This window comes from Salvelinus namaycush, chromosome 24 (genome assembly GCF_016432855.1).
Source record: "Salvelinus namaycush isolate Seneca chromosome 24, SaNama_1.0, whole genome shotgun sequence".
Lineage (NCBI taxonomy): Eukaryota > Metazoa > Chordata > Actinopteri > Salmoniformes > Salmonidae > Salvelinus > Salvelinus namaycush.
The window spans coordinates 1,923,954-1,951,047 of NC_052330.1; the positions used below are offsets into that span (position 1 = coordinate 1,923,954).

Consider the following 27,094-nt stretch of genomic DNA (forward strand, 5'->3'; position numbering starts at 1 on the left):
AAAGAGAGAGATAGCAGCCTTGGACAGGGACAATGGAAAGTAGCCTGCAACCCACTATTATTGTATTGTCAGTGACACCACACACTTGTTAGTGGCTATGGTCAAGAGGAAAGGAAGCCACTACACACCTACTTGATGTGTCTTATAATGATGTGCCTGCTCTGCTGAAATCCCTATTCAATTAATGTTTAACACAATATTTTCAGGATGGCACAGTTGGACCTGCTAGGGCCTCATTTAGGTGAGACCACATAGGCCTATGCCACTGAGAAGTGTCTATTTTATTTATTTACCTTTATTTAATGACGTCCTACCCCGGGCCAAACATTACCCTAACCCAGATGACGATGGGCCAATTGTGCACCACCCTATGGGACTCCCGATCACACCCAGTTGTGATACAGCCCGGGATCGAACCAGGGTTTTTAGTGACGCCTCTAGCACTGTGATGCAGTGCCTTAGACCGCTGCGCTACTCGGGAGCAACATTTTACGTCTCTAACAACTCTGGGTGTCTGATTTGCTGATCTCCCTCTCTCTCTCTCTCTTTGCATTCCTCTCTCTCTCCCTCGCTCTCTGATCTTTATTTACCGTTTTCACTCTCCTCCCTCTGTGACTATATGGACCTCAGACAGACAAACGGACAGACAGGACAAGACAGGAAGAGGGGTGTTACACAACCCCTCTTCCATTTCCCTTCGGCCCCCTCTGCCCTGCTCTGTTTCGAGGAACCCTGGAACCACAGCTCATGTAAACAGAAACCTGATCCCGGTGCGCTGGCTCAGGTTGCGCTCCCCTCGTAGACCCGCTGGCCACTGGTGATACGAGATCCGCCTGGGCTTTGGGAACGGGGCTTATCAGATGCCTTCCAAAAGGCCCCCTCTCTTCCCGTCTCAGAGCACATCTGGTGCCTCTGCAGGGAGCACAGGCAGCGAAGGGAACGCTGTCCCTTGGGTCCCCTCTGTAGGGGACCCAGACCCAAGACTCAAGACGGTATTTATAGGCCTTAAGTTACAATCCCCACATCTGAATCCAATCATAAGAAGGGCAATTTGGTGTACCCTTAATGTATCATTATTTGCATTACTGTCCATAGAGGGATGATTATAGTGTATTGTCCCTGCCAATTTAGAAAATTATCGAGAACGTTTGTGAGGTACAAACAGGTTCCCCCATAAACTCACAATGGGCGGTTATATAAGATCTTTGATTTTGCGATACTTTGACTTGCCACCAGAGGGCGATATTACCCTGTTTTCTGTTGAGGCAAATTGGCTTACCATTTGGATGCTTGTTTAGCCTATGGAGTCACGCTTCGAGCACACCGACAGTGAATTGCATTTCGGTATACCATCATTACATTCATTTTCAATGAAACGCTGCGTTTGCCTTGCAGCATTGCGTTGCAGAGGCAGTTTCAGTGCGTTCGGTGTGGTGCATACTTTGGATTTATCGACCGTATGCGTCAAATTGTATGCGTAGACGGCTTAACAGAAAAGGTATCAGAATGTGAATGTTGTACTTTTGTTGCATACATATCTAGATGATGCTGCGTTCTACGGCAAACACTGTCGGTGTGTTCGAAGCGTTGGGCTACCTCTGCCGATGAAACCCATGTATATTTGACCCATTAGATTTGTATACATATAACGCTCGGACAGAACATTTTGAGATTACTTTATGAGTCATAGGAACCTATCCATACAAAGGTAAAACAAAAACCAAAGACGCAGGTAGCCTAATATAATTCACATAGGACCACAAATAGGTTAATTACCAACTGTAGCCAGGAGATGTCACTGTTGGTCAAAAGTAATATCACGTTCAGTAAGACACAAGGGTTTGGAACGTCCAGATATAAATATACGATGTAGGCTAGAACAAACATGACTCTGGCATGTAAAATAATCAGCTCTATTCCTGGAATTTCTAACTGCAACATTCGACAATATTTGGCAACTTTATGTGGCTTCATTTGGATGTTAAAATCTGATAATACCTGAATAGAAGTTGGCCCGTGTAGCAGACCTTTCCATCCAATGGCACCATATAATGGGTTTAATAGCCATATTTTGTTTGGTTGTAGTCCAACGAATGCTTCCGAATTTTGCCTTCCCACTGATGACACATACTCTAATTAAATCATCTATTAAAATACATGTATGAAATATATACAATCCATGTGGATTTTAACAAGGCATATGTCCAATATAAAAACAAATATGTGTATCACATGCTTTTACAGTAGGCTACATTGTTATTTTGTTTACAGGTTGTTTGTGTATGTGACCAAGTTTCAACGTCACACGTCAGTCATGATGCTGGTATAAAACGTTGGTCCGACTATTTCAGTGATCACATTTTCAGAGGGACTGTGGCTGCGCTTGAAGTTGTGGCCAGATCATCATCAGGATGTCAAAAATGATAGTTGTTCATCTCGGAGTGATTGTCTTCGCCCTATGTTTATCGACACAGGTATGACAAAATATGTATTATTCATATTAATAAGAAAAATACGTTTTTTTTTTTAAATTAAGTAATTCGCTTTTCATTTGCTTGCGGTATTTTTGTGGTAGGCTATTAATTCGAAAGCTTATAATACATTGTTTTTGATTAGGTTTTATATTGCTTGGGTAGACAGGACTTAAAGTAGCCTAATAGCCCAGTAGGGTATTCGTTACTTCTCATCTATAGGCCTAAGCATATACATTATATAATCTCGGTGTCTTTTCTGCAATTATCCCACATTTCTTTCTTGTATCACTTTGTTATAAAAACACTTAGGCGAATTAATTATTTAAACCCACGCTACACCTGAGTCTTTCCAAGGGTTAGGGTTTATTTCAGTGCCGCGCGCTAAAACGGAACCTGAAACGGGTAGCAAAGACCAACAGTTTGCGCGTCTGCTTTTGGACTATCATTCTCTCTTTGTATGGTGTTACTGGCCAATGTGATACCTGGTTGTAAAAAAATATATACATTTTCCTAATTATTGCCAGTGTATGTCTGTAATTTAAAGGTGCATTGCGTTTTATTTGCTATTTTATTTTTCCATTCCATGGAAATGTGCTTGGCTTGGATAGGCAACTGATATTTGGTCTAATCCAGGAGTTTTCTGTGGGATTTGACATGAAAAGTTGGACTACAAAATTGTAGTGCACAACTTCTGAGAATATGTTTCTGAGCTTGGTGAGAGCATGGTTGAACTGTGGTTATTTAGCATACAACCTTCCCACAACTTTCTGGGAATTGTGCAGTATAGTTGCCTGGCTTTGGAACATTCTCAGCACATTTAAGGAACTTGACAACATTCTTTTCTTGGTGTTTCCTTACTTTAACAGAACGTTTCCTGAAAGTTCAAACATAGTTACATTCATTTCAATTTTGGTTACGTTCCAGGAACGTTCTCCAACTGTTTGGCCATTAGGAATGTCGTCAATGTTAAAAGAACTTTAAGAAACAACTTTCTGTGTGAATTTCAATACTTCAGCATAGTGTTTCCTCGCGGTTCTATTTAATGTCATGTTCTCAATTGTTCCGAGAACATTCAGATTCCTTTCCATAAAAACCAACATTAGTAACCATCAGAAAACATTCGTAGAATGTCATTTAAAAACATATACATTTCGTTCTCAGCATCCACAAGTCTATCTGCTATCATGTGAAGTTTGTTCAGGTGTTGGCCACTCACACTAACTGGCCACACCTGACCTTAATGAGTTTCCTTTGAAATTGGGTCTGTTTGAATCGATTCAAATTAACAGCTTTGAGTGTGTATATATATATATATATATATATGTGCTGAAACTCTTTGTAATATAATAACTGGAATGCTAGCTCCATCCTGGTGGCGGCATGACCTAATTCCATGGATAGAAAACAGAAGATTATAGGTTATAGAATCTCACTGAGGCTATGTCACAAAAGTGTTTGCATGATCAATGCCTAAGGAAATTACACTTTCATGTGTCCTATCTGTGCTTTGAGGTAAAAAAAATCACCTAAAATAAGCTAGCAGTGTTAACTTTCCCTGATTGTTTGAAGACTTAAGGAAGTTATTCAAAAACCTGTCAATTCTATTTTGAGTGTTAAAAAAACGTTCATGGAACCACAGTAAATTGTTCTCAGAACCTCACTCCAACCTAAAAATAAATGTTCCCAGAACAGGCAATTTTCACTTGTTCTCAGAACATAAACAAAATAAGTTCACTTTTTACTGGTCAGGACACAAATGTGAAACTAAAAACATGCATTCCCATAACGTCTAAGGAACCATATGTGCTAGCTGGGATAATTACTTTCCCCAAACCTTAATGGCCATTTCATTGTAATATCTAATCGCAATCCATTGTTTAACACGCTTGGCCTAGAATATCCATGCCACTATAGCTGGTGTTCAACCTATTGTGTGCTAGTTTTTCACAGCCAGCCTCCCACACCACACATTTCACAAGTCCTCTAGACATTACATCATATTGAAGATGTCCGCTTTGGCTGAAATGTGCTTTGTCATGGATCAATGAGGAATTGTCCCAATTCTGTAGAATTACATTTGAGTTTCCGCTTAACCAAGCCTCTTCCTGGTTGCCTGCAGGTGGTCTCCCAAAACACAACAGGATCCACATGGGTTAACGCGACCAGTGCGGGCTCCAGCGTCAACTCCACCACCATGGCCACAGACACGTACAGCAGCTCGGCCAACTCCACCTCCCCTACCGGAGCGGGCGTGTCACTGCAGTCCGGCCCCTTCTGTCTCCTGCTCCCCATTGTCATGACGACCTCCCTCCTGCACCACTACTGTTGAACCCTCGATCCACCGCCCTATTACCACAACCACCACCACTCCCCTCAACCGCACTGAACAGAGACCACTAGGCTTACATCTAAGATTTCGCCCCACCCACTCATTCGCCCAAAAGAAAGAAAATCCTAGTGCTGCCATTTTTCTCCGAAGGGGGGGGGGTGTAACGTCAGTTGGAGAGGAAGCTGCCACCATCACCCCCCCCCCCCCCCCCCCCCTTTCAAATCACTTATGGAGAATCAAAGGAATGGCACTCTTCAACATGGCTTCCTGCTCCAGCACTATACTCCGCCATCCCTCAAGACCTGCGTTTCCATAGCAACTCCATCAAAAAAATCCTGGTTATCAGTCTGTGGCATGCTGGGGGATGTAGGCCTGGAGGACGCAGGTGGTTGTCATGTCACATGTCTCTCAAAATGTGGACCACTTTGGTGTACAGAAGTTCTAATCGTAGTTTTTAATTATACCTAGGAAAATAATCTGAAATGTGTTTTGTATGTGCCCAAAGTGAAGGTTGTGCATAGGAGATTATTAATAAAGAAATTCAAACCTCTTTTAATTAAAATATTTTAAATGGGGTTTTCACGATTTGGTGCTTTTTAGTTTGTGTTATTGGCAATGTACCAGAATATGTTGTATGTGAAGAGAATAACTTTGACACTGGACTTGAGTCTGTATGCGTAGTGATTTCTAAAGATTTTCTGGTCTTTTTCAAGGAGGATATAACTGGCATATCTCCCTTTCAATGCCTGGGTTGGTCATAACAAAATGACTATACTGTAACCACGTGGGAAAGGATGACACATGTATATTCCCCTTTATAGTTTATATTTTGTATAAATGGCAATGTTAGTTTTTGTTAGCTCTTCCGAATCAATGGTACGGAATAACAATGTACAATAAATTATAATAAATTACATTTTGTGTCCTCCTTGGATTATTGTTTGTTGGTTGATGCTGAACTGGGTCACTGGGTTCAATGAGTTGGTATTTTGAAGAGTCTCTATTTAGGAACCCCTTTTGGAGGGCAAAAGTTCCATGTAGCTTCTAACTTCTGTAAACTTTTTAATTTCAAACTACCAAATCTTGTTTTAAGACTTCTGGCGTGTTCATTGCTCCAGCCCTCAAACACTCTTCTAGGTCTGTCACCTCTACTTTGATCCATCATCTCTCGCAATCAATCTCGGTCCATTACCTCCTAATGTAGTTTTCTATAGGGGTCCAACAGCAGCAGACAGATTCATTATTGAGCTGCCACTTGGTCTAGACGGCAACTGCTGAGCTGGCTGCATGGGCCTGAGCTAGACTCTGCATTCTATGATGCCCCCTCGATCTCTAGTCCAGTGACACACACTACAAAATCGTTACGACCATGTTCTCTAGATGTCCGTTTTTGACTGAGGTCCTAAGAATGCCGCATATATCACTTTTTAACCCTAGGGCACTGACTTTTTTATGCACTTGCCAAGAGTTGGAGAGGGTCCCCCAAAGGTATATTATTTACTAATTGATTAGGTAATGAGATGCTTTCCAAAGTCTACCTGTCACGTTCGTCGTCCTCCTCGTCTGAGGAGGAGTAGTTGGAAGGATCGGAGGACCAAAATGCAGCGTGGTATGTGTTCATCATGAATTTAATAAACAGAGAACACTGAACAAACTATACAAAACAATAAACGAACAAAAAGCTATATAAGAAATGTGCTGACACAAGCAACTAACATAGACAATCACCCACAAACCAAAAGACAAAACAGGCTACCTAAATATGGTTCCCAATCAGAGACAACGACTAACACCTGCCTCTGATTGAGAACCATATCAGGCCAAACACAGAAACAGACAAACTAAACATACAACATAGAATGCCCACTCAGATCACACCCTGACCAAACAAAACATAGAAACATACAAAGCAAACTATGGTCAGGGCGTGACACTACCCAACACTGTCTAGTCTTTGCCTCAGTGCTGCATACTCATGAGGACTGCTGCAGAGAATGGGGAAAAAATACTTTCATACTCACAGGGAGGCAGCTTCATGGCTAGAACCATCTTTAAGGCATAGTTCACTTAATGTAGTTTGTTCCAAACAATTGTCCATGTCAGCAGTCAAGTTTTCACGAGAGCACTTTGAGTATGTAACAAAAACTCAGTTTTGCAGTGAACTATACCTTTAATACAGATATTGTTCTAATATGTAGGCTAATTTTAAAAAGGGACTACAACTACGTCAACAGCCATTTTGTGTCCCAGCAGACAAATACGGATTAACGTCCAATTTTCATTGTTGAATTATACCAGAAAAAGTAACCAAAAGGTCACTGGTTTGAATACCCACACCGACAAGGTGGAAAATCTGTCTGCGAGGCACATAACCTTCATTTGCTCCAGGGGCGCCATACTATGTACATTTTAGTGCACCTATCTGGTGTCTGACATCTTTATCATGCAAAATGAAGAGATTAGTAGCCTCAGACGAACATGCTACTTGTTTGTCATAGACCAGTGGTAACCAACCGGTCGATCTCCAAGCCATTCCTAGTCTATCACCAAACATTTTTGTAAAAAACAACAAAGCCTTGTGTTACTATTTCTTCTTCATTTGTTTCATGCTGTTGACAATAGGTACACTTGACTCAGCAGCTCTAGCACCAGTGTTACCATTTCATATTTCTAGAGGTAGAACTCCACCTACCAGTTGTTAGGGGTTCAAATTCAAACCAGTGACCTTTCTGTTACTGGCCCAACTCTGAACTGTAAGGCTACCTGCCACCCCCAGGGTTGGGTAGGTTACTTTCTAAACGTAATCCATTACAATTACTAGCTACCCGTCCAAAATTGTAATCAGTAATGTAACTTTTGGATTACCCATACTAAGTAACGTAATCTGATTACTTTTAGATTACTTTCCCCTTAAGAGGCTTTAGAAGAAGACAAAAATGTATGTTACCAATTGAACCACATCTATTGCAGGATAAATCCATGTTAAAGTTTACATAGCTGGCCATATATGGATGTTCAATTTTACTTAATGGATTGGTTATGTAGGCTTCTTCTAACCAAAACTTTCTACTTCATACGATTAAATTATATCTTTACATTAATATATATAATTTCTAAGTCCAAAAATGGATGTAGCAACTACAGACTGCCCCTTTAAGTCTATCAAAAGTGTACGAGTTTGAGCAGGTGTCCATTAGGCCTACGGATGTATTTTTTTTATCAGTATGAATTAGATTGAGCAATAAAAGCCCCACTTTTATTCCATAGGTGTCACGGCCGTCAAAAGAAGTGGACCAAGGTACAGCGTGGTGAGCGTACATATTCCTTTTTATTTGAATGACGCCGACAAAAACAATAAACAATACAAAACGACCGTGAAGCTTAAGGCTATAGTGCCACAAACAAAGACAACTTCCCACAACGAAAGGAGGGAAAAAGGGATACCTAAGAATGGTTCCCAATCAGAGACAACGATAGACAGCTGTCCCTGATTGAGAACCATACCCGGCCAAAACATAGAAACACAAAATCATAGAAAACAAAACATAGAATGCCCACCCCAAATCACACCCTGACCAAACCAAATAGAGACATAAAAATGCTCTCTAAGGTCAGGGCGTGACAATAGGATGAGATCCGCACTATGCAGTTGTTGCAAGAGTACATTTTTCACTGGTTGTCCATTGGTTTCAAAAACAATGATTGATAGGCAGTTTAAACTTCTTGAATTGAACCACTATTGGGTCCAACTACACATTTAGATTTGTGAACAGCCACAATCCATAAGGTGCAAATAGCTAAATGAGAGAGCAGCAGTGTGATTCACATCAATGCGCTATGTAGATTCCTCTAATTATAAGTGATATCTCTATCACTGTAGACTACACCACTGCTGTCATCCTTACCTCCAAGCGTTTATTCAAGCTTGATAATCTTTGGATGCCGACAGCAGTCGCAGCATTGGAAGACATAGCTTGGACGGTATCCTACAAAAGTCTATTCCTGCTATTTTCCCGCGATCCATCAAACACATGGTGTGTCATCATACTGGTCTCTGACTTGTGGTCAGACTCAATCAGGTCGAGCCACCTTAAACTTGCGCCTTTTTATCAATGCTGATTTGAAAGTCATTCAGAAAACAGAAACGTGTCAAAGATTTTTCCCGCAAACACCCTTTCTGAATTTAAAAGTAATCCTCAAAGTAATCATCTACTTTTTCAAAAGTATCTGTAACCTGATTACAATATTTTTGCAGGTAATGTAACGGATTACAGTTAGCGTTTTTTGTAATCCCTTACATGTAATACATTATTCCCCAACCCTGGCCACCCCTATGTAGACACTGGTATGGTGCTGGAGTGGAGATATTAAATATAAGGTTAAAAAAGAGGTGAATTTACCATTTAACAAAGTATTAAAATCCACAAAATTCAATCCTTTTCAACATTATAGACAGGAAACCAATTGCGCACAAATGCCGAAATCTAAAGTATGTTCCCACCACTGTGTTATTTTTTGTGCAACCTGTTGTGCATGCTGTGGAATGACATCTGCAGTGAATAGACTAGTAGAGCGTGAGAACACAGTAAACTGATGATGCTACAGTCAGTGGAGAGAGACCATGCAGTGCGGAAGTGCTTCTCAGCAACCCTAAAGCCAGGCTTTACAAGCCATTGACCTGCCTATTGTCTCCCTCCATCCTCTCCCTGCTCTATTAACCCTTCCCTTCCCTGCCCAGCTTGTCTCGTCCCCTTTGAGATTGCATTACAATTATAGTGCAAATTATCAATGCTGTTCGAGATTCTGCACAGATTATTATAGCAATTGTGAAGATCTTCACAGACCTGCCACTTTTGCATGCTATCTTGAACATGCACGCTTTCTGTGATTACGTAAGACATGTATAGTTACTGTAGGCCTACCTCAAAAAGTGGCCATGGATGTGTTACTCAATGTAAGGTTGAATGAATACTATTACGTTAGTTTGTAAGATATTAAATAGTCTAAAGTTAAGGATGTTTTACAAAAGTAATATTGAATTGTGTTTGGTTGACAACACAAGCAAATATCAACATTTAAAGGATATATAATGCTTGGATAGTTTCATTTGTATTTAATTGGAGATGTGAATCCAACATATCACTTGTTAATTTGTCGATAATTTAGTAGGCTATTTACTCTATTGCAAAAGTGATATTGAAATTGAACGCAACCAATATCAACATTTGAAGGAGATATCTTTTGGCCTATCTTTTGTGCCACTGATGTTGTCTGGTTTTAATTCCAGATTAGCTACAAATTAATAATTGATATGTTGGATTCACATCTCCATCTCAACCAAGAATCAAAGTTAAAGAATAGGCCTAAATCAAATCAAACCTCATGTGAAGTGCATTTAAAGTTTGATTTGATTTAGTCCTGTTCTTTAATTTGAAGACGTGAATCAAACATATAAATGATTAATTTGTAGACAAACTGGGATTAAAGCCAGATTAAGTCAGTTGCACAGATGGAACTATCCAAGCAGAAGATACATCGCCTTGAAAATGTTGACATTTGGCTGCGTTGACAACCAACCACAATTCAACATCCAGTTTGTCTACCAATGTGTTCGATTCAGATCTCAATCTCAACCAAAAATCTAAATTAAAGAATAAGACTAAATTTAATCTAATCAAACTTTAAATGCACTTTAAAAAAAATTTATCAATTGATTTATTCCTATTCTTTAACTTAGTTTTTTGGTTGAGGTGGAGAAATGAATCAAACATATTTATGATTAACTTGGAAGATTCAATTTGAAATAATTGAATTTGCTCTGTTAAACCTACCCATTGGAATGACTTCAATAGCAACAGTGAATATATAGATCTCTCAATAAGCATTCTCACGATAGCACATTGGGAGTCAGTGAGAAATGTCAAAGCTAAGCTGGGCTTGGTTAAAACCCTGGATGGGGGACCAAATTAATAGCTGTAGATAGATCAGCGATACGGTAGGAGGTTTCTGCCCAGAGAAATTCATTTTCTGATAGTGGAAATAATGTTGAAGATCTGACGTTTCAAAGGTACAAATTCAACATTTTATACAACGTTTGTGAAGTTTGTCATGTAAAAAAATTGGTTACAATGATGACATGGTTGAACTTCCACCCTCAATTTTTTTATTTTTTTAATCGAATGCATTTTCCATGTAGATTCCACGGAACAATACGTTGACAAATTAAATTAGGTTGAAACAGCATTTATTCAACCAGTTTGCGCCCAGTGGGACACCACTTGTGTGCTTAATTTTGTGAATTTTGTTCCATCACACAGACAATTGACTTCAAACATTGATTTTTATAACTTTAGTTTTAACTGTGTCTGCGTCCCCATGTTTGTTTGGTAATCATATGCAGAGAGAAAGAGAGAGACATTCCTATCCAAACAGCAACCAGGTGTACCATCCTTCCATCCACATATAGACTCCTATGGGACAGTGTGTATGGACTTGTTTGTGTATGAATGTGTGTGGAGTCCTGGCTGGTATTTTGCAGATAGGCACTGGGTTTTGATTGAGGTCCTTCATTTGTGTAAATTATGTTCAGATCTGTAGGAACTAGCTATATACACAGAATAGAGTGAAATAGGAAAGTTATTTCAGATATATTAGCTTCATGTAAACTGGACTAACAAACATGTTAGCTTGTATCTCTGTCACACACCTGCCCAACACATGACCGGTTGCCTAGCACCCGGAAGCGCCTACATACTCTGTGTTGGTTAGTTCCAGGTAATGGGAGGAGAGGCCCAAGGCTAGTGCACTACCTTTGTAGTACTAAAGTAGTGCACAACGCGGGGAATAGGGTTCCATTCGGTAAAGGTCTTCAACTGAAGTAAAAAATAAAAGAGCAACAATAACATAACAATAAGGAGGCTATATACAGGAGGTACCGGTACAGAGTCAATGTGGAGGCTATATACAGGGTATTACGGTACAGAGTCAATGTGGAGGCTATATACAGGGGTACCGGTACAGAGTCAATGTGGAGGCTATATACAGGGTGTTACGGTACAGAGTCAATGTGGAGGCTATATACAGGGGGTACCGGTACAGAGTCAATGTGGAGGCTATATACAGGGTATTACGGTACAGAGTCAATGTGGAGGCTATATACAGGGTGTTACGGTACAGAGTCAATGTGGAGGCTATATACAGGGGGTACCGGTACAGAGTCAATGTGGAGGCTATATACAGGGTATTACGGTACAGAGTCAATGTGGAGGCTATATACAGGGTGTTACGGTACAGAGTCAATGTGGAGGCTATATACAGGGTATTACGGTACAGAGTCAATGTGGAGGCTATATACAGGGGGTACCGGTACCGAGTCAATGTGGAGGCTATATACAGGAGGTACCGGTACAGAGTCAACGTGGAGGCTATATACAGGGGGTACTGGTACAGAGTCAATGTGGAGGCTATATACAGGGGGTACCGGTACAGAGTCAGTGTGGAGGCTATATACAGGGGGTACCGGTACAGAGTCAATGTGGAGGTTATATACAGGAGGTACCGGTACAGAGTCAACGTGGAGGCTATATACAGGGGGTACTGGTACAGAGTCAATGTGGAGGCTATATACAGGGGGTACCGGTACAGAGTCAGTGTGGAGGCTATATACAGGGGGTACCGGTACAGAGTCAATGTGGAGGCTATATACAGGGTATTACGGTACAGAGTCAATGTGGAGGCTATATACAGGGGTACCGGTACAGAGTCAATGTGGAGGCTATATACAGGGTGTTACGGTACAGAGTCAATGTGGAGGCTATATACAGGGGGTACCGGTACAGAGTCAATGTGGAGGCTATATACAGGGTATTACGGTACAGAGTCAATGTGGAGGCTATATACAGGGTGTTACGGTACAGAGTCAATGTGGAGGCTATATACAGGGGGTACCGGTACAGAGTCAATGTGGAGGCTATATACAGGGTATTACGGTACAGAGTCAATGTGGAGGCTATATACAGGGTGTTACGGTACAGAGTCAATGTGGAGGCTATATACAGGGGGTACCGGTACAGAGTCAATGTGGAGGCTATATACAGGAGGTACCGGTACAGAGTCAATGTGGAGGCTATATACAGGGTATTACGGTACAGAGTCAATGTGGAGGCTATATACAGGGGGTACCGGTACAGAGTCAATGTGGAGGCTATATACAGGGTATTACGGTACAGAGTCAATGTGGAGGCTATATACAGGGGTACCGGTACAGAGTCAATGTGGAGGCTATATACAGGGTGTTACGGTACAGAGTCAATGTGGAGGCTATATACAGGGGGTACCGGTACAGAGTCAATGTGGAGGCTATATACAGGGTATTACGGTACAGAGTCAATGTGGAGGCTATATACAGGGTGTTACGGTACAGAGTCAATGTGGAGGCTATATACAGGGGGTACCGGTACAGAGTCAATGTGGAGGCTATATACAGGGTATTACGGTACAGAGTCAATGTGGAGGCTATATACAGGGTGTTACGGTACAGAGTCAATGTGGAGGCTATATACAGGGGGTACCGGTACAGAGTCAATGTGGAGGCTATATACAGGAGGTACCGGTACAGAGTCAATGTGGAGGCTATATACAGGGTATTACGGTACAGAGTCAATGTGGAGGCTATATACAGGGGGTACCGGTACAGAGTCAATGTGGAGGCTATATACAGGGGGTACCGGTACAGAGTCAATGTGGAGGCTATATACAGGAGGTACCGGTACAGAGTCAATGTGGAGGCTATATACAGGGTATTACGGTACAGAGTCAATGTGGAGGCTATATACAGGGGGTACCGGTACAGAGTCAATGTGGAGGCTATATACAGGGGGTACCGGTACAGAGTCAATGTGGAGGCTATATACAGGGGGGTACCGGTACAGAGTCAGTGTGGAGGCTATATACAGGAGGTACCGGTACAGAGTCAATGTGGAGGCTATATACAGGAGGTACCGTTACCGAGTCAATGTGGAGGCTATATACAGGGGGTACCGGTACAGAGTCAATGTGGAGGCTATATACAGGAGGTACCGTTACAGAGTCAATGTGGAGGCTATATACAGGGGGCACCGGTACCGAGTCAGTGTGGAGGCTATATACAGGAGGTACCGTTACCGAGTCAATGTGGAGGCTATATACAGGGGGCACCGGTACCGAGTCAATGTGGAGGCTATATACAGGGGGTACCGGTACAGAGTTAATGTGGAGGCTATATACAGGGGGTACCGGTACAGAGTCAATGTGGGGGCTATATACAGGGGGTACCGGTACAGAGTCAATGTGGAGACTATATACAGGGTGTACCGGTACAGAGTCAATGTGGAGGCTATATACAGGGGGTACCGGTACAGAGTTAATGTGGAGGCTATATACAGGGGGTACCGGTACAGAGTCAATGTGGAGGCTATATACAGGGGGTACCGTTACCGAGTCAATGTGGAGGCTATATACAGGGGGTACCGGTACCGAGTCAATGTGGAGGCTATATACAGGGTGTTACGGTACAGAGTCAATGTGGAGGCTATATACAGGGGGTACCGGTACCGAGTCAATGTGGAGGCTATATACAGGGGGTACCGGTACAGAGTCAATGTGGAGGCTATATACAGGGGGTTACGGTACAGAGTCAATGTGGAGGCTATATACAGGGGGTACCGGTACAGAGTCAATGTGGAGGCTATATACAGGGGGTACCGGTACCGAGTCAATGTGGAGGCTATATACAGGGTGTTACGGTACAGAGTCAATGTGGAGGCTATATACAGGGGGTACCGGTACCGAGTCAATGTGGAGGCTATATACAGGGGGTACCGGTACAGAGTCAATGTGGAGGCTATATACAGGGGGTTACGGTACAGAGTCAATGTGGAGGCTATATACAGGGTGTTACGGTACAGAGTCAATGTGGAGGCTATATACAGGGGGTACCGGTACAGAGTCAATGTGGAGGCTATATACAGGGTGTTACGGTACAGAGTCAATGTGGAGGCTATATACAGGGGGTACCGGTACAGAGTCAATGTGGAGGCTATATACAGGGGGTACCGGTACAGAGTCAATGTGGAGGCTATATACAGGGGGTACCGGTACAGAGTCAATGTGGAGGCTATATACAGGGGGTACTGGTACAGAGTCAATGTGGAGGCTATATACAGGGTGTTACGGTACAGAGTCAATGTGGAGGCTATATACAGGGGGTACCGGTACAGAGTCAATGTGGAGGCTATATACAGGGGGTACCGGTACAGAGTCAATGTGGAGGCTATATACAGGGGGTACTGGTACAGAGTCAATGTGGAGGCTATATACAGGGGGTACCGGTACAGAGTCAATGTGGAGGCTATATACAGGGTGTTACGGTACAGAGTCAATGTGGAGGCTATATACAGGGGGTACCGGTACAGAGTCAATGTGGAGGCTATATACAGGGGGTACCGGTACAGAGTCAATGTGGAGGCTATATACAGGGGGTACTGGTACAGAGTCAATGTGGAGGCTATATACAGGGGGTACCGGTACAGAGTCAATGTGGAGGCTATATACAGGGTGTTACGGTACAGAGTCAATGTGGAGGCTATATACAGGGGGTACCGGTACAGAGTCAATGTGGAGGCTATATACAGGGGGTACCGGTACAGAGTCAATGTGGAGGCTATATACAGGGGGTACTGGTACAGAGTCAATGTGGAGGCTATATACAGGGGGTACCGGTACAGAGTCAATGTGGAGGCTATATACAGGGTGTTACGGTACAGAGTCAATGTGGAGGCTATATACAGGGTGTTACGGTACAGAGTCAATGTGGAGGCTATATACAGGGGGTACCGGTACAGAGTCAATGTGGAGGCTATATACAGGGGGTACTGGTACAGAGTCAATGTGGAGGCTATATACAGGGGGTACCGGTACAGAGTCAATGTGGAGGCTATATACAGGGGGTACCGGTACAGAGTCAGTGTGGAGTCTATATACAGGGGGTACCGGTACAGAGTCAATGTGGAGGCTATATACAGGGGGTACTGGTACAGAGTCAATGTGGAGGCTATATACAGGGTGTTACGGTACAGAGTCAATGTGGAGGCTATATACAGGGGGTACCGGTACAGAGTCAGTGTGGAGACTATATACAGGGGGTACCGGTACAGAGTCAATGTGGAGACTATATACAGGGGGTACCGGTACAGAGTCAGTGTGGAGGCTATATACAGGGGGTACCGGTACAGAGTCAATGTGGAGACTATATACAGGGGGTACCGGTACAGAGTCAGTGTGGAGGCTATATACAGGGGGTACCGGTACAGAGTCAATGTGGAGACTATATACAGGGGGTACCGGTACAGAGTCAGTGTGGAGGCTATATACAGGGGGTACCGGTACAGAGTCAGTGTGGAGGCTATATACAGGGGGTACCGGTACAGAGTCAGTGTGGAGGCTATATACAGGGGGTACCGGTACAGAGTCAGTGTGGAGGCTATATACAGGGGGTACCGGTACAGAGTCAGTGTGGAGGCTATATACAGGGTGTTACGGTACAGAGTCAGTGTGGAGGCTATATACAGGGTGTTACGGTACAGAGTCAGTGTGGAGGCTATATACAGGGTGTTACGGTACAGAGTCAGTGTGGAGGCTATATACAGGGTGTTACGGTACAGAGTCAATGTGGAGGCTATATACAGGGTGTTACGGTACAGAGTCAGTGTGGAGGCTATATACAGGGGGTACCGGTACAGAGTCAATGTGGAGGCTATATACAGGGTGTTACGGTACAGAGTCAGTGTGGAGACTATATACAGGGTGTTACGGTACAGAGTCAATGTGGAGGCTATATACAGGGGGTACCGGTACAGAGTCAGTGTGGAGGCTATATACAGGGGGTACCGGTACAGAGTCAATGTGGAGGCTATATACAGGGGGTACCGGTACAGAGTCAATGTGGAGGCTATATACAGGGTGTTACGGTACAGAGTCAGTGTGGAGACTATATACAGGGTGTTAAGGTACAGAGTCAATGTGGAGGCTATATACAGGGTGTTACGGTACAGAGTCAATGTGGAGGCTATATACAGGGTGTTACGGTACAGAGTCAGTGTGGAGACTATATACAGGGGGTACCGGTACAGAGTCAGTGTGGAGACTATATACAGGGGGTACCGGTACAGAGTCAATGTGGAGGCTATATACAGGGGGTACCGGTACAGAGTCAATGTGGAGGCTATATACAGGGGGTACCGGTACAGAGTCAATGTGGAGGCTATATACAGGGGGTACCGGTACAGAGTCAATGTGGAGGCTATATACAGGGGGTACCGGTACCGAGTCAATGTGGAGGCTATATACAGGGGGTACCGGTACAGAGTCAGTGTGGAGACTATATACAGGGGGTACCGGTACAGAGTCAGTGTGGAGACTATATACAGGGGGTACCGGTACAGAGTCAATGTGGAGGCTATATACAGGGGGTACCGGTACAGAGTCAGTGTGGAGACTATATACAGGGGGTACCGGTACAGAGTCAATGTGGAGGCTATATACAGGGTGTTACGGTACAGAGTCAATGTGGAGGCTATATACAGGGGGTACCGGTACAGAGTCAATGTGGAGGCTATATACAGGGGGTACCGGTACAGAGTCAATGTGGAGGCTATATACAGGGTGTTACGGTACAGAGTCAGTGTGGAGACTATATACAGGGTGTTAAGGTACAGAGTCAATGTGGAGGCTATATACAGGGTGTTACGGTACAGAGTCAATGTGGAGGCTATATACAGGGTGTTACGGTACAGAGTCAGTGTGGAGACTATATACAGGGGGTACCGGTACAGAGTCAGTGTGGAGACTATATACAGGGGGTACCGGTACAGAGTCAATGTGGAGGCTATATACAGGGGGTACCGGTACAGAGTCAATGTGGAGGCTATATACAGGGGGTACCGGTACAGAGTCAATGTGGAGGCTATATACAGGGGGTACCGGTACAGAGTCAATGTGGAGGCTATATACAGGGGGTACCGGTACCGAGTCAATGTGGAGGCTATATACAGGGGGTACCGGTACAGAGTCAGTGTGGAGACTATATACAGGGGGTACCGGTACAGAGTCAGTGTGGAGACTATATACAGGGGGTACCGGTACAGAGTCAATGTGGAGGCTATATACAGGGGGTACCGGTACAGAGTCAGTGTGGAGACTATATACAGGGGGTACCGGTACAGAGTCAATGTGGAGGCTATATACAGGGTGTTACGGTACAGAGTCAATGTGGAGGCTATATACAGGGGGTACCGGTACAGAGTCAATGTGGAGGCTATATACAGGGGGTACCGGTACCGAGTCAATGTGGAGGCTATATACAGGGTGTTACGGTACAGAGTCAATGTGGAGGCTATATACAGGGGGTACCGGTACAGAGTCAATGTGGAGGCTATATACAGGGGGTACCGGTACAGAGTCAATGTGGAGGCTATATACAGGGGGTACCGGTACAGAGTCAATGTGGAGGCTATATACAGGGGGTACCGGTACAGAGTCAATGTGGAGACTATATACAGGGGGTACCGGTACAGAGTCAATGTGGAGGCTATATACAGGGGGTACCGGTACAGAGTCAATGTGGAGGCTATATACAGGGGGTACCGGTACAGAGTCAATGTGGAGGCTATATACAGGGGGTACCGGTACAGAGTCAATGTGGAGGCTATATACAGGGGGGTACCGGTACAGAGTCAATGTGGAGGCTATATACAGGGGGTACCGGTACAGAGTCAATGTGGAGGCTATATACAGGGGGTACCGGTACAGAGTCAATGTGGAGGCTATATACAGGGGGTACCGGTACAGAGTCAATGTGGAGGCTATATACAGGGGGTACCGGTACAGAGTCAATGTGGAGGCTATATACAGGGGGTACCGGTACCGAGTCAATGTGGAGGCTATATACAGGGGGTACCGGTACCGAGTCAATGTGGAGGCTATATACAGGGGGTACCGGTACCGAGTCAATGTGGAGGCTATATACAGGGGGTACCGGTACCGAGTCAGTGTGCGGGGGTACAGGTTAGTCGAGGTAATTGAGGTAATATGTACATGTAGGTAGGGGTAAAGTGACTATGCATGGATAATAGATTATAGATAATAAACAGCGAGTAGCAGCAGCGTAAAAAAGGTGGGGGGGTCAATGCAGATTTGATTAGCTGTTCAGCAGTCTTATGGCTTGGGGCTAGAAGCTGTTCAGAAGCCTTTTGCACCTAGACTTGGCGCTCCAGGACCGCTTGCCGTGCAGTAGCAGAGAGAACAGTCTATGACTAGGGTGGCTGGAGTCTTTGACAATTATTAGGGCCTTCCACATGTCAACTCTTTTCAGTCTCTTGAGGGGAATAGGCGTTGTCGGGCCCTCTTCACGACTGTCTTGGTGTGTTTGGACCATGATAGGTTGTTGGTGATGTGGACATCAAAGAACTTGAAGCTCTCAACCTGCTCCAGTACAGCCCCGTCGATGAGAATGAGAACAACACAAAACAACTATTTTATTCAAAATATTTCCTCTACAGTATCTAAATAGAATCTTGTCATTGTGAAGATAGAATCTCCCCTATTGAATGAATGGTCCCACCGGATACAGTACACACAAAGTACCATTCACGAAGAAATCACCAAACAAACAATGACTTATCAGCACTTCAGATTCTTATCTTCTTGGGTTAGTTTGCTTAAAAAACAAACATATTGTGGCCTAGGTCGCGGGTGGCCTGGGGGGCAGAGGGGAAGACAGAATAATCCCTTTCTTTGCTCTGTAACCAATGGACCATTCTGTGATTCAACTGTGTGTGATGATAGAGGTCAGCAGCACTGTAGGGCGACCGACCGACTAAATTCACATTGAAATGTGGGTTATAGATCTGTCATTCTCATTGAAAGCAAGTCTAAGAAAGAGTAGATCTGTTCTATGTGCGATATTGCTGTGCTTACCTTTCTGAAACGTAGTTTTTGCGTCTTTTACTTTCAGTTTTATACACCAGCTTCAAACAGCTGAAAATACAACATTTTGGGTTACAGAAAATATATTTCACAGCTGTTTAGATGGTACATTGATTCTCTACACTATACGTGCTTGTTTTGTCACATAAACTGAAATTAGCCAAACTATTAGAATTGTAGCAACCAGGAAATGGCGGAGCGATCTTTGCATAGTGCAGCTTTAATGGTGTCGGTTGTTGATACAGTGGAAACGAAAAAGGAAATGTTATCAATTGAAATCATGTTCATTACTAAACTCTTAAGTCCGGTCCACATGCCCTTTTTTTAATGTTGTTTAAAGTTGTTAGTGTGACAGGAATTTTGCTGGTCTGACTATATAAACCCTACAGAACTTTATTTTTGATGATCTATTTAGACATTTGGACATTGGTGTGAAACAGGGTTGCATTTGATCACCTTTTCTGTTCTCAATGCATATTAACGATCTGACTCTGACCATCAAAGCTCTTGGAAAAGGTGTCTAAACAACAAACAAATGTCTGTTCTTTAATATGCAGATGACATTGTATTGATCTCTGAAACTGAAGATGAGCTTCATGAAATGTTAAATATTGTTTTTAACTGATGTGAACAATGGAAACTGAATATGCATGTAGACAAAACTAAGGTAGGACACTATAAAAGCTCAGCAGTACCTAGAACGCCTATTATTTTCTCCTGTGGTCCTGCCACATTAGATGTTGTCAGTGAGTACAAGTATCCGGGCTCGATTATCAATACATTTTTGGATTACAATGTGTCTGTTAAATACATAGCTAACTTTGCGAACCGTGCTAACTTTGCTACGGGTGACCTAGCTTTTAAATGTTTAACTAAACTGTTTGATTCATTGGTGCTACCTATTATTACTTATGCTGCAGGAGTATGGGGGCCGATCATTTTCTACTTGTGCTAATACTGTTTTTAACCATACCTGCAGATTTTACCTTAGTGTGGGTTAATACATGCCAAATGCTGCTATTCAATGCGATGGGCTGTAAAACTATATGGCATGACCAGTGGCTACGTATTTTTTTAATAAATTGGCAGCGATTTTGCAGCATGCCAAATTTAACTTCTATGTAAATGTGTATTTTTAACGGGCTTGCGATGTTGCCACAGCAAAGGAAAATGTTCTATACCATGTCAAAGCCTTTTTTAACTGCATCCATATGACTTAGCTCACTGATACGGTGTATTCTAGAAATTACCGCAGTGCTTCTGATTCAGCACTTTTAGAGAGCAATTAAAGTGGTACTAACTGATAAACAAATCTGAAAGTAACAAACTGCGGATCTACTGCCTTTTTAAATACAATTTTGGGACAGAACCCTACGTACACACTGTTTTATCTAAGCAATATCTAAGCTCTTTTGCAAAAATGTAGATGTGAAGTGGCCCCTCTCGTTGTTGCGACTGGTTGATACACAAACACTCCCCTAGAAAAACGTACTTTTTGTAAACTGCTTTACTGTGGGTTATACCAACACGATCTCACAGTTTTACCAATTTGATTCAGAGTTTTGATTCTGATGTTTATCCACGTTTCTCCAAATGTCAAATTTCGAAGTTACTCTACATGTCAAAATTCAAAGTGTTTTTTGACACCCTGTCTCGACTCCTTCTGCTCAGCATCTTTCATTTCTCCAAACGTCCAAGCTAAGGGGTAAGGTTTTTGATAGGGTTAAAAAATGAAGTTTAGGCATTCACTCCAAATGGTTAAATTAAGGATTAAGGTTTAGGATAGGGTTAAAACAAAACATTGTTAGCGTTTACCACTGGGATAGAACTCAACCTTTGCATCTGAAGTCATGGTTTTCTGGTTCATTAAGAAACCTAAACTTGTGGTGTTTTCGGTTGTTGAGTCAATTAGACCATGCCTATTTCATGCTTATCTTTCAAAAAATGTAAAGTTGTGAGAATATTTTGACAAGTTAGCTGGCTAAAGGCCTTCCCACACTGTATGTTGGATTCAGTCTTTTACGATTATAATATGAAACATGTGCAATATTACCATATTAAAATCTTGACGTTAACCTGGCCAGATTGTACGATTTGCTTCAGTTTTGTCATCACATTCTGCAATTGGCTTGCGAGGCTACGTTAGCTAAGGTAGGCTACATCAACTGTAGCAATGTATTTGATCCGAGCACCAGCAGTGCAAGCCTCCCTCTATGCTTATGCGCAAATGAAGTAAGTTCGGAAAAGCTAAAAGAATGCATCTTACAAATACTTTTCACATGCTGCACCCTCGATAACTATTGTGATTATTATTATTTGACCATGCTGGTCATTTATTGTCACGCCCTGGCCTTAGTATTCTTTGTTTTCTTTATTATTTTAGTTAGGTCAGGGTGTGACATGGGGAATGTATGTGTTTTTGTATTGTCTAGGGGTTTTGTATGGTATATGGGTCAGTGTCTTGTCTAGGTGTTTGTATGTCTATGGCTGCCTAGATTGGTTCTCAATTAGAGGCAGCTGTGGTTCATTGTCTCTAATTGAGAGCCATATTTAAGGCAGTCATAGGCATTGGGGTTTTGTGGGTAATTGTCTATGTTGAATGTTTGTTGCTTGTCTATGCACTTACGTCGTTAGCTTCACGGTCGTTTGTTGTTTTGTTTAGTTTGTATTCAGTGTTCGTTTTCGTGTTTTTTCCCTTCTCTAAATAAAAGAGAATGTATTTTGCACACGCTGCGCCTTGGTCCTCTCTCTCACCCATAGACGATCGTGACAGAATTACCCACCAGAATCGGACCAAGCGGCGTGTAAAGCAGCAACGGGAGCAGAGCATAGAGGATTCATGGACATGGGAGGAGATATTGGATGGAAAGGGACCTTGGGCACAACCGGGAGAATATCGCCTCCCTCGTGAAGAGCTGGAGGCAGCTAAAGCCGAGAGGAGGCGATATGAGGAGGCAGCACGGAAGCAAGGCTGGAAGCCCGCGAGTACAACCCAAACATTTATTGGGGGGGCTAAAAGGGAGTGTGGCGAAGTCAGGTAGGAGACCTGCGCCTACTCCCTGTACTTACCGTGGAGAGCGAGAGTACGGGCAGACACCGTGTTACGCAGTAGAGCGCATGGTGTCTCCTGTACGTGTGCATAGCCCGGTGCGGTACGGTACATACCAGCTCCTCGTATCGGCCGGGCTAGATTGAGTATTGAGCCAGGTGCCATGAAGCCAGCTCAACGCGTCTGGTCTCCAGTGCGTCTCCTCGGGCCGGCTTACATGGCACCAGCCTTACGCATGGTGTCCCCGGTTCGCCTACATAGCCCGGTGCGGGTTATTCCACCTCCCCGCACTGGTCGGGCGACGGGGAGCATACAACCAGGTAAGGTTGGGCAGGCTCAGTGCTCAAGGGAGCCAGTACGCCTGCACGGTCCGGTATTTCCGACGCCACCTCCCCGCCCCAGCCCAGTACCACCAGTGCCTACACCACGCACCAGGCTTCCAGTGCGTCTCCAGAACCCTGTTCCTCCTCCACGCACTAGCCCTATGGTGCGTGTCTCCAGCCCATTACCACCAGTGCCTACACCACGCACCAAGCCTCCTGTGTGTCCCCAGAGTCCTGTGCGTCCTGTTGCTGCTCCCCGCACTAGCCCTGAGATGCGTGTCCCCAGCCTGGTACCACCAGTGCCGGCACCACGCACTAGGCCTAATGTGCGTCTCCAGGGTCCAGTATGCCCTGTTCCTTCTCCCCGCACTAGCCTGAAGGTGCGTGTCCTTAGCCCGGTACCTCCAGTTCCGGCACCACGCACCAGGCATACAGTGTGCCTCAGCCGGCCAGAGCTGCCCGTCTACCAAGCACCGTCAGAGCTGCCCGTCTGCCAAGCACCGTCAGAGCTGCCCGTCTGCCAAGCACCGTCTGAGCTGCCCGTCTGCCAAGCACCGTCTGAGCTGCCCGTCTGCCAAGCACCGTCAGAGCTGCCCGTCTGTCCCGAGCCGTCAGAGCTGCCCGCCAGACAGGATCAGCCAGAGCTGCCCGCCAGACAGGATCAGCCAGAGCCGCCCGCCAGACAGGATCAGCCCGAGCCGTACGCCAGACAGGATCAATCCGAGCCGTCCGCCAGACAGGATCAGCCCGAGCCGTCCGCCAGACAGGATCAGCCCGAGCCGTCCGCCAGACAGGATCAGCCCGAGCCGTCCGCCAGACAGGATCAGCCCGAGCCTTCCGCCAGACAGGATCAGCCCGAGCCGTCCGCCAGACAGGATCAGCCCGAGCCGTCCGCCAGACAGGATCAGCCCGAGCCGTCCGCCAGCCATGAGCAGCCAGAGCCGTCCGCCAGCCATGAGCAGCCAGAGCCGTCCGCCAGCCATGAGCAGCCAGAGCCGTCCGCCAGCCATGAGCAGCCAGAGCCGTCCGCCAGCCATGAGCAGCCAGAGCCGTCCGCCAGCCATGAGCAGCCAGAGCCGTCAGCCAGCCATGAGCAGCCAGATCCGTCAGCCAGCCATGAGCAGCCAGATCCGTCAGCCAGCCATGAGCAGCCAGATCCGTCAGCCAGCCATGAGCAGCCAGATCCGTCAGCCAGCCATGAGCAGCCAGATCCGTCAGCCAGCCATGAGCAGCCAGATCCGTCAGCCAGCCATGAGCAGCCAGATCCGTCAGCCAGCCATGAGCTGCAGTCCCTCAGTCCGGAGCTGCAGTCCCTCAGTCCGGAGCTGCCGTCCCTCAGTCCGGAGCTGCCGTCCCTCAGTCCGGAGCTGCCGTCCCTCAGTCCGGAGCTGCCGTCCCTCAGTCCGGAGCTACCCCTCAGTCCGGAGCTACCCCTCAGTCCGGAGCTACCCCTCAGTCCGGTGGCACCCTCTGGGATGGTCTTCAGTCCGGGACTTGCTACAAGGGTCGCCGCTCCAGAGGCGCCACCAAAGCGGGTATTGACAATGGTGGAGTGGGGGCCACGTCCCGCACCCGAGCCGCCGCCATAATAAGGCCCACCCCGGACCCTCCCCTTCAATGTCAGGTTGTGCGGCCGGAGTCCGCACCTTTGGGGGGGGGGGTACTGTCACGCCCTGGCCTTAGTATTCTTTGTTTTCTTTATTATTTTAGTTAGGTCAGGGTGTGACATGGGGAATGTATGTGTTTTTGTATTGTCTAGGGGTTTTGTATGGTATATGGGTCAGTGTCTTGTCTAGGTGTTTGTATGTCTATGGCTGCCTAGATTGGTTCTCAATTAGAGGCAGCTGTGGTTCATTGTCTCTAATTGAGAGCCATATTTAAGGCAGTCAAAGGCATTGGGGTTTTGTGGGTAATTGTTTGTTGAACGTTTGTTGCTTGTCTATGCACTTACGTCGTTAGCTTCACGGTCGTTTGTTGTTTTGTTTAGTTTGTATTCAGTGTTCGTTTTCGTGTTTTTTCCCTTCTCTAAATAAAAGAGAATGTATTTTGCACACGCTGCGCCTTGGTCCTCTCTCTCACCCATAGACGATCGTGACATTTATGAACATTTGAACATCTTGGCTATGTTCTGTTATAATCTCCACCCGGCACAGCCAGAAGAGGACTGGCCACCCCTCATAGCCTGGTTCCTCTCTAGGTTTCTTCCTAGGTTTTGGCCTTTCTAGGGAGTTTTTCCTAGCCACCGTGCTTCTACACCTGCATTGTTTGGGGTTTTAGGCTGGGTTTCTGTACAGCACTTTGAGATATCAGCTGATGTACGAAGGGCTATATAAATAAATTTGATTTGATTTGACATACAAACTTTATATAGCTGAACTCAGAATCAAATAGGCTTCCTCAAACTAACATGGTCGCCGTGGTAGAACTCTTATTTTGATTGGTTATTTTGTCCATTTATCAAAATCCCATCAGGTAGCCTGATTTTAGATGTGTCATGTAGGCTAAACAAGATTATTGGGGAAATTGTTATTCTTGCAAAGCATGTAAATGTTTAAATCAAACCATTATATTAAACTGACTATTCACAATAATCGTATTATTGTGTGCATACTCCTATTGGTCAGTCACCATAATCGTCTCGTAACACCAACCACACTACACGATAAAGCCAATACAATTCTGACACAGAACTTGTTGGAGCCTATGACCACACGTAGTGGTACTTAGTCGGCAGACCCTGTCACACTGAACGAGTCAAGATGTCCGACAATCTAAGAATTTGCCCACAACTTGGAAATTTTGTCTGGGTTTCATAAGACAGAAGGTTACTTAAGGCAAAAACAAAAGGCGGTTAGAGAGGGCATATAACGCTAACATCTAGTAAGGTTTACAACTACTAATTTGCAACTACTTACTACGTTTTTAGCTACTTTGCAACTACTTAGCATGTTAGCTAACCCTTCCCCTAACCCTAACCTCAACCCTTTAGCTAACCCTTCCACTAACCTTAACCCCTAACCCTAACCCCTAGCTAATGTTAACCACAACAAATTGGAATTTGTAACATATTTTATGTTTTGCTAATTCTTAACATATTGTACTAATTGCAATTCATAACATATTGTACGAATTGCAATTCATTACATTTTAAATTAAATGGAGATGGATATCCACAAATGAATGCATACCATACGAAACATATCAAACTAAACGGAGTGTCTTTGATTTGTGTACAGGATAATATGAAATGCTCTGAGACCACGTTGCTGGGACGGCAAAATCGTTGGATAAGGAGGCTAAAATCGTACACTCTGTGCAGGCCTTAAGTCATTGATCTTGCTTGTAGTATACCCATCCGGCCCCAAGTTTGGTTTGTGTGTGTGCAAACCAAAGCTATTAAAATTAAGAAACATCTTGGTGGATGAAAAACATATCACAGCTCAAAATAACAGCCCTGAAGAAACAAGATGCTCATTAGGTTTTCACTGTGTTTTCCTCTGCGTACACAACAGCCGACTCAGCAGACTTTGGATTTGCATGGATTTACACATTTCCAAGATGTCAGACTCAAAGAGCCGCAAAGATCTCCAAGATTCTCTAAAGTTTCCCAAGTTTTCCATTGTGATGATGTGTCACGCCCTGAACGTAGAGATCCTTTTCATGTCTCTATTTTGGTTGGTCAGGGCGTGAGTTTGGGTGGGCATTCTATGTCTGGTGTTCTATGTTGTCTATTTCTTTGTGTTTGGCCGTGTGTGGTTCTCAATCAGAGGCAGCTGTCTATCGTTGTCTCTGATTGAGAACCATATTTAAGTAGCCTGTTTTCCCACTTTGAGTTGTGGGTGATTATTTTCTGTTTAGCGTTTTTCGTCACCTTACAGGACTGTTCGTTTGTCGCTTT

General features: G+C 44.4%; 1 long non-coding RNA gene across 1 annotated transcript; it reads left to right on the plus strand.

The window, feature by feature from the left end:
- Positions 1-2,366: 2,366 nt before the first annotated feature.
- On the plus strand, positions 2,367-5,719 carry LOC120019426. Its single transcript, XR_005472328.1, has 2 exons — positions 2,367-2,474; positions 4,594-5,719. It is a non-coding gene; the product is annotated as an uncharacterized LOC120019426 (long non-coding RNA).
- Positions 5,720-27,094: the final 21,375 nt, after the last annotated feature.